The sequence below is a fragment of the Salvia miltiorrhiza genome, chromosome 6 (genome assembly GCF_028751815.1).
Source record: "Salvia miltiorrhiza cultivar Shanhuang (shh) chromosome 6, IMPLAD_Smil_shh, whole genome shotgun sequence".
NCBI classification, from domain to species: domain Eukaryota; kingdom Viridiplantae; phylum Streptophyta; class Magnoliopsida; order Lamiales; family Lamiaceae; genus Salvia; species Salvia miltiorrhiza.
In genome coordinates this window covers 6,539,458-6,553,520 of record NC_080392.1, presented here as the reverse complement: position 1 = coordinate 6,553,520, position 14,063 = coordinate 6,539,458, and the positions used below count along the sequence as shown (strand labels likewise).

The window sequence follows — 14,063 nt, the reverse complement described above, 5'->3', positions numbered from 1 at the left end:
CCCTTCATTTCATTTTTCATCCCAAGTGCATCCATCTCAGGGATTTCAGCCATACGGATATCCTCAACAATGGTATCCCCCTCCAGGATTTTCCCCACAAGGATATCCTTCACAGGGGTTTATATTTTCTGACTCTTCTAGGAGGACCAGTGTAGATGGGAGTGGTACTGATGGAGGCACACCATCTTCAGGAAAGGCAGTTCAAGGTTTGGAGAATATAAATCTCTCTGTTGAGCCTTCATCCGACGACGACGAAGAGAATACCAACATGCGCCGGGTGTTTTATTCAGATGCGGAGTGTGAAGTTCTTGCGCAATGTTACATCGATATTAGCATCGATTCAGTTGTTGGAAACGAGCAAAAGATGGACAAAATGTGGAAACGCATTGCGAAAGCCTACAATGAAAATCGCCCTGCCAACACTCCAATCAGAAAGTTTAAACAGCTGAAGGCTCATTCACTATGCGAGTGAATAACTCTTTTCGCATCCGAAAACGCCGCCGAGCAACAATATTGCAGGAGAAATAAATCACGGTTCAGTGGGAGGATTCAATGAGTACCTCATGAGAGGTGCTAGAGTTCGTGAAAAAAAAATACATCATCAACTTCGATCCGGCTTGGTTGAGCACGCGTGGGCACGATTCGGCGATGATTAGTGCCATTATATGTGTGTATTTGTTTGATATTTAAATTTTGTTGTTATGTATTTTTTTGGAAATTTTTAATTTTAGTTGTGTGTTGTAAGAATGTTATTTTCAATAATAAAAATCGTGTTTCAATTTACAATTTTTTTAAGTATTATTATATTAATTTTAGCATTATATTTTATTAATTAAATAAATTATTTATTCATATAATTATATTAAATTTATTAAAGTAAAATATAAAATAAAAATGAAAATACATAATATATATATATATATATATATGTTGTGGTAAAAGTAATAATGATAGTTGGGTCCATGAATAGTTGAAAAGGAGGTAGTGCTATAGTGGAGAAAATATAGGGTAGAGGTAGTTGTTGAGGTGGCACACATGTGGCACCACTATGGGGTAGCACCATAGTGGATGCCCTCAAGGCACAGGTTGGGTGGGTCCGGGTGTTGGTCGGACGGGTGTGGGTGTGGGATGGGCAGGTTGGGCGCAAGTTGAAAAGTAATTGTTGTTGTGCTAAAAAGTATAATAATCAATCTGAAAAAAATGTAATGTTTTGAAACATTACATTTCTTAATATCAATGATTATTTTCTTACAATAATGATTATTTGACCAAATAGTCAATTATTATTTTTTCTTTTTCTTCATCTTTTTTCTATTTTTTGCATATTATTTATTTATGTGATGTGTTTGTATTTTTTCTTTTTTTTTTCTATGTTTTTCTGCATGTTATTTATTTATATGATAATAATTTTGAATCATTACATTTTTACATATTAATGGTTATTTTTTTTATACGATAATAATTACTTGACCAAATAACTAAAAGTATAAGTTTCCATGAGTAAAAATAACAATTGTCGTGAAAAATGTAATAATTTTGAAATATTACATTTATTCATACCAATAATTACTTTTTATTAAGATTATAATTACTACTGGAATAGAAATTTTATTAAAAAGAAAAAAAGAGAGAAAATGGACCTAAAAGCCCCTAAGAGCACAGACGCTAACAAAGGGCCGGGTCACAAAGGATCCGTCTAAAAGCAAAATAATAAAACCACGTAAAAATACCTGCAAAGGACCATAGGTAGTCGAAAACAATGAACACGAAGACTGTAACACCCTAATCTAACTAAAGAATAAAATATAAATTAAAGAAACTATTTAACGTATAACATCATATAATAAATAATTTTTGATAATTTCAAAAATAAATCACGTTCAAAAAGAGATAACCATTATATATATATATATATATATATATATATATATATATATATTACCCAGATAATATTTGAGTTTAAAAATATCAAACCCTGATATATACATAACATAACAACATTATAACGTACTAAGTCAAACATAACTTGGAAAACAGTTTGAAAATCCAAAGCTAATGCTAAGCAAAAGTATTTGATACTGTACAAAGTTCAAAAGAAGATAATTTCTTTTGATTCAAAAGATTCGACGCGCCCATTCGATCCTCCACGCGTCTCCAACATCAATTACCTGAAAATGTTAAATAAGGGATAAGCATACAAAGTATACTTAGTGTGGGAACATGCAATAATTGTCCACGTTAATAGAAAGGTAACACATATGATCTTAACATTTCATCACATTTGCTCGTACGGTGGCATACCAAGGACCTTTCCGTCCTGGACCCATTCTACGGGCCCCTGGCGATAATTAAATGGTTGCAACCTTAACTTTTACATTTAATCGCATTGTGGCATACCAATGATCTTTCCATCCTGGACCCATTCAACGGGCCCCTAGCGATATAATTTAACTCACATATGGTAAACACATAATATTAAAATGGACAATAATTAATCACAACATGTATTTAAATAATCCCACACCTTAACTTGACTTGAAAATTTAACTTCGATAATTCAATTTCACAGTCGACGTTCTAGTCGCGCCGCACCTAGTCAAAATAAATCCAAATAACCAATATAAGGGCCTATTTGAAATCTTTATATATATAAAGAGCAAAGTAAATGTAATTTCATTCAATTTGAAGGACATAATTGAAATTTATGGGAAAAAATTGCTTAATCCACTATTGAAAATGTTGACCACTTCCAACAAAAGAAAACTGTCGTGTATATTGCTTTTTTAATTTCTTTTAACTATTTTTGTTTCTTCCTCAAAAAAAAAAACTTTTTTGTTTCTTGTTTCTCTTTCTTTTTTTATTTATGATATTTTGATTATATTATGCATTTAGATTCATTTAATGCATATATTTTGTTAATAATTCAGTAATTTTCTATAGTTTTTCTAATTCTAATATTTTAATTTTTTAAAATTATGTATTCCTATTTATTTTATAGTATTTACAGTTATTAATAGGACATATGTAATTTATCATAAAATGGTATCATATATATATATATATATATATATATATTATAAAGAAAAGTGTGTGGAAATAAATTTAATTGGAAGGATAAAATTTAAATTAAAAAAAATAAGGAGTTAAAAAATAAAAATCAAATTCAATATATTATTTAAAGTAATATATTATTTGAATGAAGTAACTTTATATTTTTTTTATATTTTCCTTATATATATATATATATATATATATATATATATTACTTGATTTGACTATTAATTATAATTTTGAATCTAAAAGTAGTTGTTAATCAGGTTTATATCATTAGCAACTTATTATATAAGTGATACTATATCTATATATATATATAAACAAATGTTATATGTTGGGAACCTTGTGGAATATCCTAACCCTTGTTTTGATGATACCAAAATTCATAGGACTTAAATGTAATAGACTAGAATCATTTTTGAACTCAAGTGTTAGAGTTCGTTTCTAGTTTAGTTGCGGTGTCAAGGACTGAAGACTGAAGACTGAAGAACGAAGACTGAAGACTGCAGTTACCAACTGAAGTATCAGTTGAAGAATCAGTTGAAGACTGATTATTTAATGCGCGCCATGGACTGATACTAAAGTCAAGTATCAGTTGAACATTCCTCCTAGGACTGATCTTCCAACGTTCAGAGGAAGCCACGTACGCTCAAGTACAGCCGCATTAAATGCAGAGATATCTCAATATCTTATCTCTGCAGAGGTCATTCCTATCTGGTGGTTACTTTTCAGAGATGTCACATCTCCTGTCCATCAAAGAGAGCCGTTTCCACACAGACAAGGAACCTCGAAGATTGAAGCCTCAGCCCAAATTCGAATTGCTCTCCAACGGAAGAAATCTTGAGGACGATTTACGCCAATGGATCTATTCAAGAGTTCTCCTACAAATAGCGCTCGAGGATCACTTCAATCTTCACCGATTCAACGACATAACCTGAAGCTCTGCCGAAATAGCTACTCAGCCTAAAGCTTAAACCGCCCAAAGCTTGAATCGAAGAAGAGAATTCCAAAGCCAAAATCAGTCACTGCTGATTACATACATTCTCTTAGACCCTAGGCATATATTCTGTGTACCCAAAAGCCAAAGGTCAAACTTGCTTCAAAGAACTCGTTCTTTGTAAGTATAGTTGGCACTCGTTTAAACCTCTCCCCCATAAGAGTGTTTGAGTGACTCGGAGTTTCAGAAGGTGTTCTGAACTCTGATAGGGAAGTCTAAGCACGAGGTGTGCTTAGCAAGGAAATCCTGCGCGAGCTGTGTAGGTGCTGAAATCCTGCGCGAGGTGTGTAGGTAGGGAAACCCTACGCGAGATGTGTAGGTGCTGAAGAGAGAGTTTATCTTCAGTTCACGGTTTGCAGTGCACCAGGGAAGCACTTGCGGAGTGGATTGTTGGTCTGATCAACCAGCCGTGGATGTAAGAAAGAGTTTTTCCGAACCACGTAAAAGTCTCTGTGTTATTTACAGCTTTCAGTTTTACATTCATAACTGTGTTATTTCAATTGATAAAACTGAATGCTGACTAACTGAAAAGAGAAACCTTAATCCAACTATCTGCTCCACCGAGTGTCACAGCCCGCCCTAACTAAGGATAGTTAAGCCGAGTGATCTACGACTAGGGATGGGGTTAAAGAAGAAGGGGAAGAAAAGGGGCGTCATTTATAGCCGTAAAACTTACTCATCTTAATAAAACTCGTCATTTTTATTCATGAATACTCAATTGAAAATAGTCTATGAAAGACAGCATAAAACTTAATTAATATCATTAATCAAGTTATACATCATATGAAACCATTCTCTTAAGACTCAAAGTATGACATAACATACTATAACATCAACAACATCTTGCAGCGGAAAGTAGCTAGACATATGTATGAAGACATATTCTAGACAGGTTAACTATTTATTAACAACCCTGGAGACTCCGCTCATTGCAGCACCATCATCACATCAGCTCAACCTGCACATTTAGAAAACATATGCAGGGCTGAGTACAAAAGCACTCAGTGGGCACGTATGCCTAGGTATAAAAATACATGCTTCAAAACTGTAAATTGTCATGCCATCATAAACAGTACAGCAAGGGAGTTTTTCGCTAAAAAGGCCCAAGCTTACTAAGTTCATTTGTGATTCTTAAAGTTCGTCTGCAGACTAAGTTCTCTTGTAATCTATCATATCTGGAACTGTGTGCCGGAGAGGTGGCCACCTCTCACGGTCACTTGACCGGCCAACCCGCTAGATGACTCACGGTCACTGGTGTACACTAGCCCTGGCAGGATAGCTATCAACTGCTCAAGACCCGAATTCGATTGCATCATTGGCAAAGCCAAAGCAGATAGATATCATACTAAAATTTAAACATTTTATGGCAAGACAATACTTGAAATAACTTTAACTCAAAGATTTTGTCATGAAATAACTTGCTTGAACGTAACATTTAAACTCATTTGATATATATATGAAACTGAAATTAACAGTTAGATCATCTCATGCATTCATTCGTATAAGAGGCCTACGACACGCAGGGGATCTCTATATACGTATAGTAAAAGTAATGCCCACCTGATTGCAGTGTTTTGCTACTTAAGACAATGATTCTCTTTCCTTAGCGCGATAGGTTACTCAGACGCTTTTGTTTATTTGAACCTTTAATAACACGAAAACATGTGTTCGAGTGAATAATAGAAAAGATAACAACAAATGCAGTGAATCACTATTCACTCATTTCTCTAACTACCCATATTTCCTTAAACGACTATATCTAACTCATATACAATCGTTCTTCCTTTATCAAAATACTTCATGTACCTTTGAGGATGTAGGAAATTCCATTTTATATTATTAATTTATTTATCTATTATAAATAAAGAATAATTCTATAAACATAAAACGTTTTCCTTTTCCCCATTTAATAATGCCAATCACCAATATATATATATACACATCAATAGCTCATTTATAAACTAAAAGTGATATTTTATCAACAATAAAACTTTAAAATCCTTAATAGGAATTATTTTGAATCATTTCCATCTCAACAAAACTGTATAGATTCTACTTCAACTAATAAACTGCTTTTACTCCGAACTCGTATGGAGTCGAATTTTATATCAATAGAAACCTCTTTGAGTCTAGTTTAATTGAAAAAAAAGTATGTTGAAAAACTCCAAGTAGTTTAAGAGATATAGCGATTTTCCCATCGCCTACCAGATTCGGCAGTTTCTGCCAACTGAAAGTCCAGATTTTTGAAAAAAAAGCAAACGTTACCTGAATGAGCTCAAATTTTATATGTAGATAGCTAACACATATATCTTCATAGAATAAAAATTTGAGAGCTAAATATCAACATATGGTTACTGAAATAATTAACCTAATCATCTGCCTCACGACAGTTTTAGCAGATACGGCAGTAGACTTCTCGAATTTTAAAAGGGTAGTAAACGAAGTTCAAATGATATGAAACTTTGTACGAATATTTACCACACTCCCATCTATACCCCAGAAATTTCCCATAATATAATAGAAACGGGAATGCATCGAAATAAGGGCGTCAACTTACCCTTGTCCAAGTGAGCACTAATGGAAGTTGTTCGCCGGGGGTTTTTCTGGTCGTCGTTCCGCGATGGGGTTTAGCCGCGAAGGTCTACGACTTAGTTTTCCTCGTGCGAGATAGATCAGGCTACACAACGGTGGTTTCTTGATCCTTTTTCGTCGTAAGGATAGTGAGAAACGAAGGCCGTAAGTTGGCCGATGGCTAAGTCGGGAATTCGACGTTGGCCTCCGAAGGATATTGTGGCCTTTGGTCGGGAAAATATAGAGAAGGTTTCGGCCTTTCGATTGTTGGGTTTGGTAACCTGAAGATGGAGGAACGAGTACACGTTCTCGGTTCAGAGCCTAGTGACCGGTCGGCGAATAAACGGTCCGGCGAAGGGAGCTCACTTGAGCTCTTGCAATGAAGAAATTAAGGTTTTCACTACAATGCTTTTGCGGGAGTGATGAGTACTGAAATGATAATTGAAGTTTATTGATTTGAAGCTGAATCAATCGAGTGAATTTATAGATGAATTTATGCGACAATTGGGGTAATGATAATGGAATTTTTGGCGTAGGGAGTTGGAAGGAAAGTCAGCTGCAAATCTACACTTTTGAAAAAATAAGATTTGCTAGAAATCTGCAAATCTTTGAAGTCAGAAATCTTGAATTGGAGGGGGAGGTTGAGCATGCCATCTTTGAAAATTTTGTTTCTTTCGTGATCTTCTTTTCCTCATATCTTGGCTTTTTGGATTGCATGGAAGATATTGAGACCTTGAAAAACTTGTTGCAGTATGATGTTGCGTTGAAGGAGAAGGTGAAATAGTGTAGGAATTGATGTGTTGGATGAAAAATTGAGACATACGTGTAGTAGGATTTTGATTTTCCGTGATCTAGTTTCTCCTAGTTCTTATTCGTTTCTGTAATAATTTTCCAATTCCTGCTAATTAAATACTTGTCGTATTTATATAAATTAAATCCTCAATCTTGAGATTTAATACGTGAAAGTCGGAATTAATTCGCGACTTAATACCTTAACACATATAACGCGAAATAATAAAATTATTATGCATATGATCTCAAGTTATAATTCTAGCAATTTGATTTAAATAACACGATTTATAAAATCGGTTATAAATCTAAATTTTCTAATAATATTGATTAAACCAATAAACTGGTAAAACAAAGTCTCAAACGTATAGTTAAACCAATAAATTTAATTATTGGTTTCATTCATGACTGAATATTAAATCGCAGCTCTGTATCTCTTATACAGACTTTTGCTGAAATAATATTATCTGAACAAAATAATCACCATAAATAATTAAAAGAATTTTATAACTAATGCACATATTTAATCTAATATGTATTTAAAAGAGCGGGGCATTACACCGAGGCTATTCGAAACTAAGTTTAATTTCCGCTGCGTATGATATCAATCTGACTCACTATCCTCTGATAGTAAGGAAGAGAGATATCATCTTCATCTTTGCAAACACGACTGAAGCCCTTACGTGGATCAGTTAAGTTCCAGTGACTTAACTGATAACTCTTTACTGAAGAGCTTTCAGTATCAGTCGTCAACCCTGTTGGTCAACACTTATTTCGGTTAAACAGGTGTCTTGTTTGCGTGTAAAGTTTCGCTTCTATCTCTGACTGAGATCCCTCTGATTGAGGTTTGTATATAGTCATAAAAATAGCCTATAGGTGTATTTCCCCCCCATACACCTATTCGAGACCCCCCGGACCTAACATTATATTTTTGCATAAATTACATGATTATATTAAAATATTAGATCACTTTGCAAATAATAAATTTGATAATAAAATTATTTTTAGGTTATACTAATAATTACTCTCTACGCCCATAAAAACAGTCTATTTTTACCATTTAAGGATGCCCACAAAAAATTAGTCTCATTATAGTTTTGGAAAGTTTGCATCACATGATGGATCTGATGGATCTTTTTCTTCACTCACAATATAATTAATTAATATTATTTATATTAATTTTTAAGTATGATCCTTTATTCATTTACAATACACTAACCATTTTTATTAAAATCTGTATCATCTCTTTATAGGACTATTTTTTGTGGACGAAGAAAATATAAAATACATACACAATTTATACGAGTCTAAGATTACAATCACCGCGCATAGCGCGGGAGATACACTAGTATATATAAAAAGCAAAGTAAATGTAATTTCATTCAATTTGAAGGGTAATTTTGGAATTGACAAAAATAAATAACTAAAAGATAAATTGGACGTGAACTACTTTTTCCTTAAAAAAAGAAAAAAAAACTGCCGTTTAACTAACAAGCATTTAATAAATTGGACGTGGACTATAAAACTAACGTATTGACTACATTTAAGTTATTTTGTTTTTCTTTTCTTAGTTTATAGATAGAATGCAATTTTCTATTTTCAACTAATTGTGTATTAGACCAAATATGTAATACTATGTCTTGAATAAAACATCATAAATTGATCTTTGTGTCAAAATTAAATCTAAAATAAGGAAGTTATGATAATTGAAAATTATAATTCATATTTGTAAACATTGATATAAAAAAGTAATGACATTTTACTTGAAATTAAAAACCGTGCTCAATTTTAAAAATTGCCAAATTATGTGTTTTTATTTAGTTTATATCAAAAAATTATTAATAGCATATTATGTAACTATCACAAAATTGTACTACTATATATTACTGATAATTTATTTTAAGGCAAACTAATTCAATAATCTCATTTAATTAATTAAATATTAAATTAATTTTTTGATTTACTAAAACTTGAATGAATATTAAAACTTGAATTCACAACCAATATTAAAATATGATATTTTTTATAAATAAAAATGAGACTGTGCACAAAAATAAATGATAGTACATTACATTTTAATTATGCAAATGACAATTTTAATGACAAAAAAAATATTTTGTTCGATTGATCGGAGTGGAAAGGAAATAAATGAGGGGAGGAATTGGGCAGGCTGTGCACAGTGCAAGCACACATTTGACCCTACCGCTTAATTCTTTGTGATTGAAAAATTTGCCAATATTAAATATAAATCTTCAAAAAAGTATATATACAATGCATGTATATTTTTTTAAAAAATCACATTTCATTATTACTTAATAAAAATAATATATTTACAAATTTTATATTTACTAATATAATAGTAAATTTACAATATATAATATTTTTCGTGCATCGCACGGGAGGCGTACAAGTAAAGCTGTAAAAGAATGACATTTTGGACATGTTATAATTGCACCATTCAAATGTGTATCCTAAATTAAAGCTGTTAGCGCTAGCTTAAGCTGGCACGCAAGAAGGGATGCAGCGCTAGAGTGCCGCTTAGTATATATAAAAAGAGAAATAAATGTCAATAAAATCAATTTAAATGGTAATTTTTTAATTGTAAAAAATCTTAATAATTAATATTTAATTAGTGGTTAATTTATTTGTTTCAATCGGTTCCACTTACTTCTCAATCTATTTTTTGTTCTCATTCAATATATAAAATATATTCCGTCTAAAAAAATACATAACACATATTTTCTTTTCTATTTATTTTATAACTTTATTATGAATATAATAATATACAAAATGCATCTTAAATTAAAGATCATAAAAATATCTTCAATTTGGTATATAATATATCAAAAATTAATCAAAAATAAAGAAGTTGTTATCATTTAAAGTTTAACCATATTCAAAAAATAAATATTTTCTAACTTTCCTTCAAATGTGTATCGCGTTTAAATATCTTTCAAACTATTTTTAAATTTATATTTCTTCTTTCTTTTTATGAATTTGATTTATTTTCTTATCCTATTTTTTATATTTTTAAAATTACATTCACCGCGCATAGCGCGGGAGGTACACTAGTTGAAAGAATAAGAGAAATAATAAAATCTAATTGAGATTTGAAAATTCATTTTGATCTACTTTAGAAAAATAGTTAATTGAGTAGGCATGTTTAATAGGTTAAAAAAGATAAAAAATTATTAGCCGTATGTTTCTATCAAAAACAAGCTAATGATGTAAGAGCTCATAGTTAGTAATCAAGTGTTGGGCACGTAACAATATATAAATAAGTGGCGTAACAGATTGTTGAAGCGAGTTTTTACTTTTGTAGAACAACTGATATGCCATTGTGGTATATATTTCTATTGTCTTAATATTTTCTGTTTATGTCCGTCTAATTGAAATGTTTGGACTCCAATGTTTAGTTCTTAATGTACTTAATTTTTTTTTATCAGAACATGTCCATTGCATTTATGCTCCTGTCATTAAATCTTGAATCCAATAGCTGAAAATGTTTGAGTTAATTGTTTTTGGCTTTCCAAACCTTATTAGATAGAAAGTTTTACTGATGTGATTTCATTCTTAGTATGTAAATATTGTTGTTTTTTAGTAGTATATAAATATTGTTAATTGGTCAAAGTCATAAAAAAATTTGAGTTTCAGTTGTGAAAAAAAAGTTACTTTTCTGAATTCTTTGAGTAACAAAACTCTGCTTCTTTTTTTTGGATTCATTACAGCTAAGAATTTTTATATTTTCGTCAGTATATACTTTCTCCCACCGAGGTCTCTCTCTCTTGGAGGCACCTTTTTGAGTCTATCGGAGGCGGCAGAGGTGTGTGGATTGGCGGGGGTTCCCTCCGACCACCTCCTCCTCCTCTGCCGCCTCAGTTCAGCGTCGCCTTCGATGCACTCCACGCCTGGATGGCCACCTTTTCAGACGAATTTCAAAGGCGTCTTCTCCAACCCATCGATTTCATGGGCATTTCCGACGGCAAAGTGGTGGTGGCGATACGCCTCGCTCACCGCTTTAACCCCATCTTTAACCGCTTCTCTGGCGACTTCCACGCCGTGGTTTCTCTCGGGTTCTCAGGTTTAACAGCTTCCCCGGTCCGAAACTGGGTGGAAGTTGGTTTTCAGATTTTCTCCGGCAATAGGAGTGGCTGTCGGTTCCAAAACATTTGTCCGGTGACGGCACTCCTTCCAACAAAGCGTGCTTTTTGTTCAAAGCGTGCAATGTGTATTCTTCCAACAAAGCGTGCTTTTTTGTTCAAAACATTTGTCCGATTTTCTCCAGTCAATGCTCCAACAAAGCATACAATGTGTATTTTATTCTTCCAACAAAGCGTGCTTTTTTGTTAAAAACATTTGTTCCAGTCAATGCTCCTTTGTTCAAAGCGTGCTTTTCTGTTTTTCTTCTTGGGGGTTGCGCTCTTTTTGACTAACGCACTATCTGCTCAAGAGTGGGCGCCAGAGTTGAAAAAGTGCGGTGGCTCCAGACGGGGCGCCAGAGCTGACCGCATGTGCGGAGGCTCCAGAGCGGAGGTTCCAGAGCTGATCGTCTCTCCAGAGCGGAGGCGCCAGAGCTGACCGCCAGTGCGGAGATGCCAGAGCTGACATTCCAGAGCGGAGGCTCCAGAGCTGACTGCCAGAGCTGAACGACATACCGGAGCAGAGGCTCCAGAGCTGACCGCCAGAGTTGACACGCCACAGCTCACGGTGCTGACCGCCAGTGCTGTCTGCGCAGTGCCGACCGCCAGAGCTATACGCGAAGAACTGATCGACAGAGCTGACCGCCAGAGTAGACCAGCAAAGCTGATCCATAGCGGAGGATCCAGATCTAACCTTGCAGAGCTGACCGACATGGCTGACATTGCAGAGCTGATCGCCAGAGCTGATCCACAGCGGAGGCTCCAGAGCTGACCGCAGAGCTGAACGTAATATCCGAGCGGAGGCTCCAGAGCTGACCGCCAGAGCTTTCACGCCAGAGCTGTCCGGAGCTGACTGGCTTTAGAGCTGCCCGCCAGACCTTCTCGCCTGAGCTGCAAGGCAGAGCTTCCTGAGCTGTCCGCCTGTGCGGATTCTCCTGCTCTGTTTCTCAAGAGCTGTCCTCTTGTTTTTCTTTTTCTTTTGTTTGTTTTACCACATTTTGTGGTTCTGTTCCATGGCACACATCCTTTGGATTTCCTTTGTGATTGTGTCTTTGGGCCTTGTATTTTCCTTGGGCTTGCCCAAGATTTTTCCTTTCTCTCTTTTTTTTTTTTTCAATAAAATTTTTATTTCAGTTGTGAAAAAAAAGTTGATATGAGGAACATACAAGGTATGAGCATGCTATTAAGAAAATTCATGGAGTATATTCATTTGAACAATGCATGTGCACTTTTGATAAAGTTATGCAGGATAAATCTAACGACGTAGTGACAAGAATCCGAAAGGAATTTGAAGAGGAAATGTAAAAGTTCAATTACTATTCCTTACAAATGGAAATGGAGATGTTTCAAGCCTGACTTCTCATTTTAGAGGACTATAATATAAATGTAAGTCCACATTTATTTACCCAATTTACCTTAAAAATTTATAACTCATACTTTATATGCAAGGTATTCGAATCTTTTATTTTTCAACGCATACTTATGTGAGGACAAATGAAACTTTTAAGGTAAATGTCAAAATTTAAATAGTATTTCAAAGTATATCCAAATAAGAATAATATGAACATTTAGATGGTACATCTTTTAAGGTATTATTATTGATTATATTGATTATAATTTTTAAGTACTTTACATTATACATATATGTATAAGTATATGAAAAATAACTTATTCATTGAATTTATGTAGGAACAACGAAAGTGCAACATGGCAAAGGAGGAGAAAAATAAAATGATGATGGATGTCACATTGTCAGTTATGAGATTTGGTTTCCTGAATAGCTAGATTAATTTAGGTTTTGTTATTTGATGTTAGATTTTTTAATAATATGTAGATAGATCAATGTACGTTGAAATATTTATTTTTATATTTTTAATAATGTATTCTTTTTATTTATCTAAGAGATATACATTGTGATGATTTTTTTAAATTAATAAATGGGACATTATATATAAATACAACAACAAAATTCTTGAATCAAGTGTTGTATTAATGATGCGAAATTTGTGAGACAATAATAAAGTGATGCAGAAGGTGTTGTATATTTTGCAACATTAAATCATTTTTTTGTAACAAATATTTTTATGTTGCAGTACTAGGCGACATATTTACAATGAGGTCACATGTGTCACAACCAATTACGTCACATTAATTATAGTGTCACAAATTAGGATGCGTCATTTCAATTAGTGTTGTATAAATGACGCAACATTTTTATGACAATGACAGTGTGATGCAAAAAATGTTGTATATATTGCGACACTTATTCAAAATTTTGCAACAAATATTATATGTCGCAATATTATGCGACATTTTAAATATGATACTACAAGCGTCGTGAAATTTTGTGTCACATAATTATAATGTCACAAACTACTGTTGCAAATTATGATGCATCATTTCATCTAGTGATGCATAGAATGTGGTATATATTGCGACACAAATTTAAAAAATGTCGTAAAAATGCTACGTCACATTATTAATTAAACTGCGATTTTATTAAGAAAAAGAAA

General features: G+C 33.3%; 1 long non-coding RNA gene across 1 annotated transcript; it reads left to right on the top strand.

The window, feature by feature from the left end:
• Positions 1-12,671: 12,671 nt before the first annotated feature.
• Positions 12,672-13,446, top strand: LOC130988269 (uncharacterized). Its single transcript, XR_009090038.1, has 2 exons — positions 12,672-12,936; positions 13,240-13,446. It is a non-coding gene; the product is annotated as an uncharacterized LOC130988269 (long non-coding RNA).
• Positions 13,447-14,063: the final 617 nt, after the last annotated feature.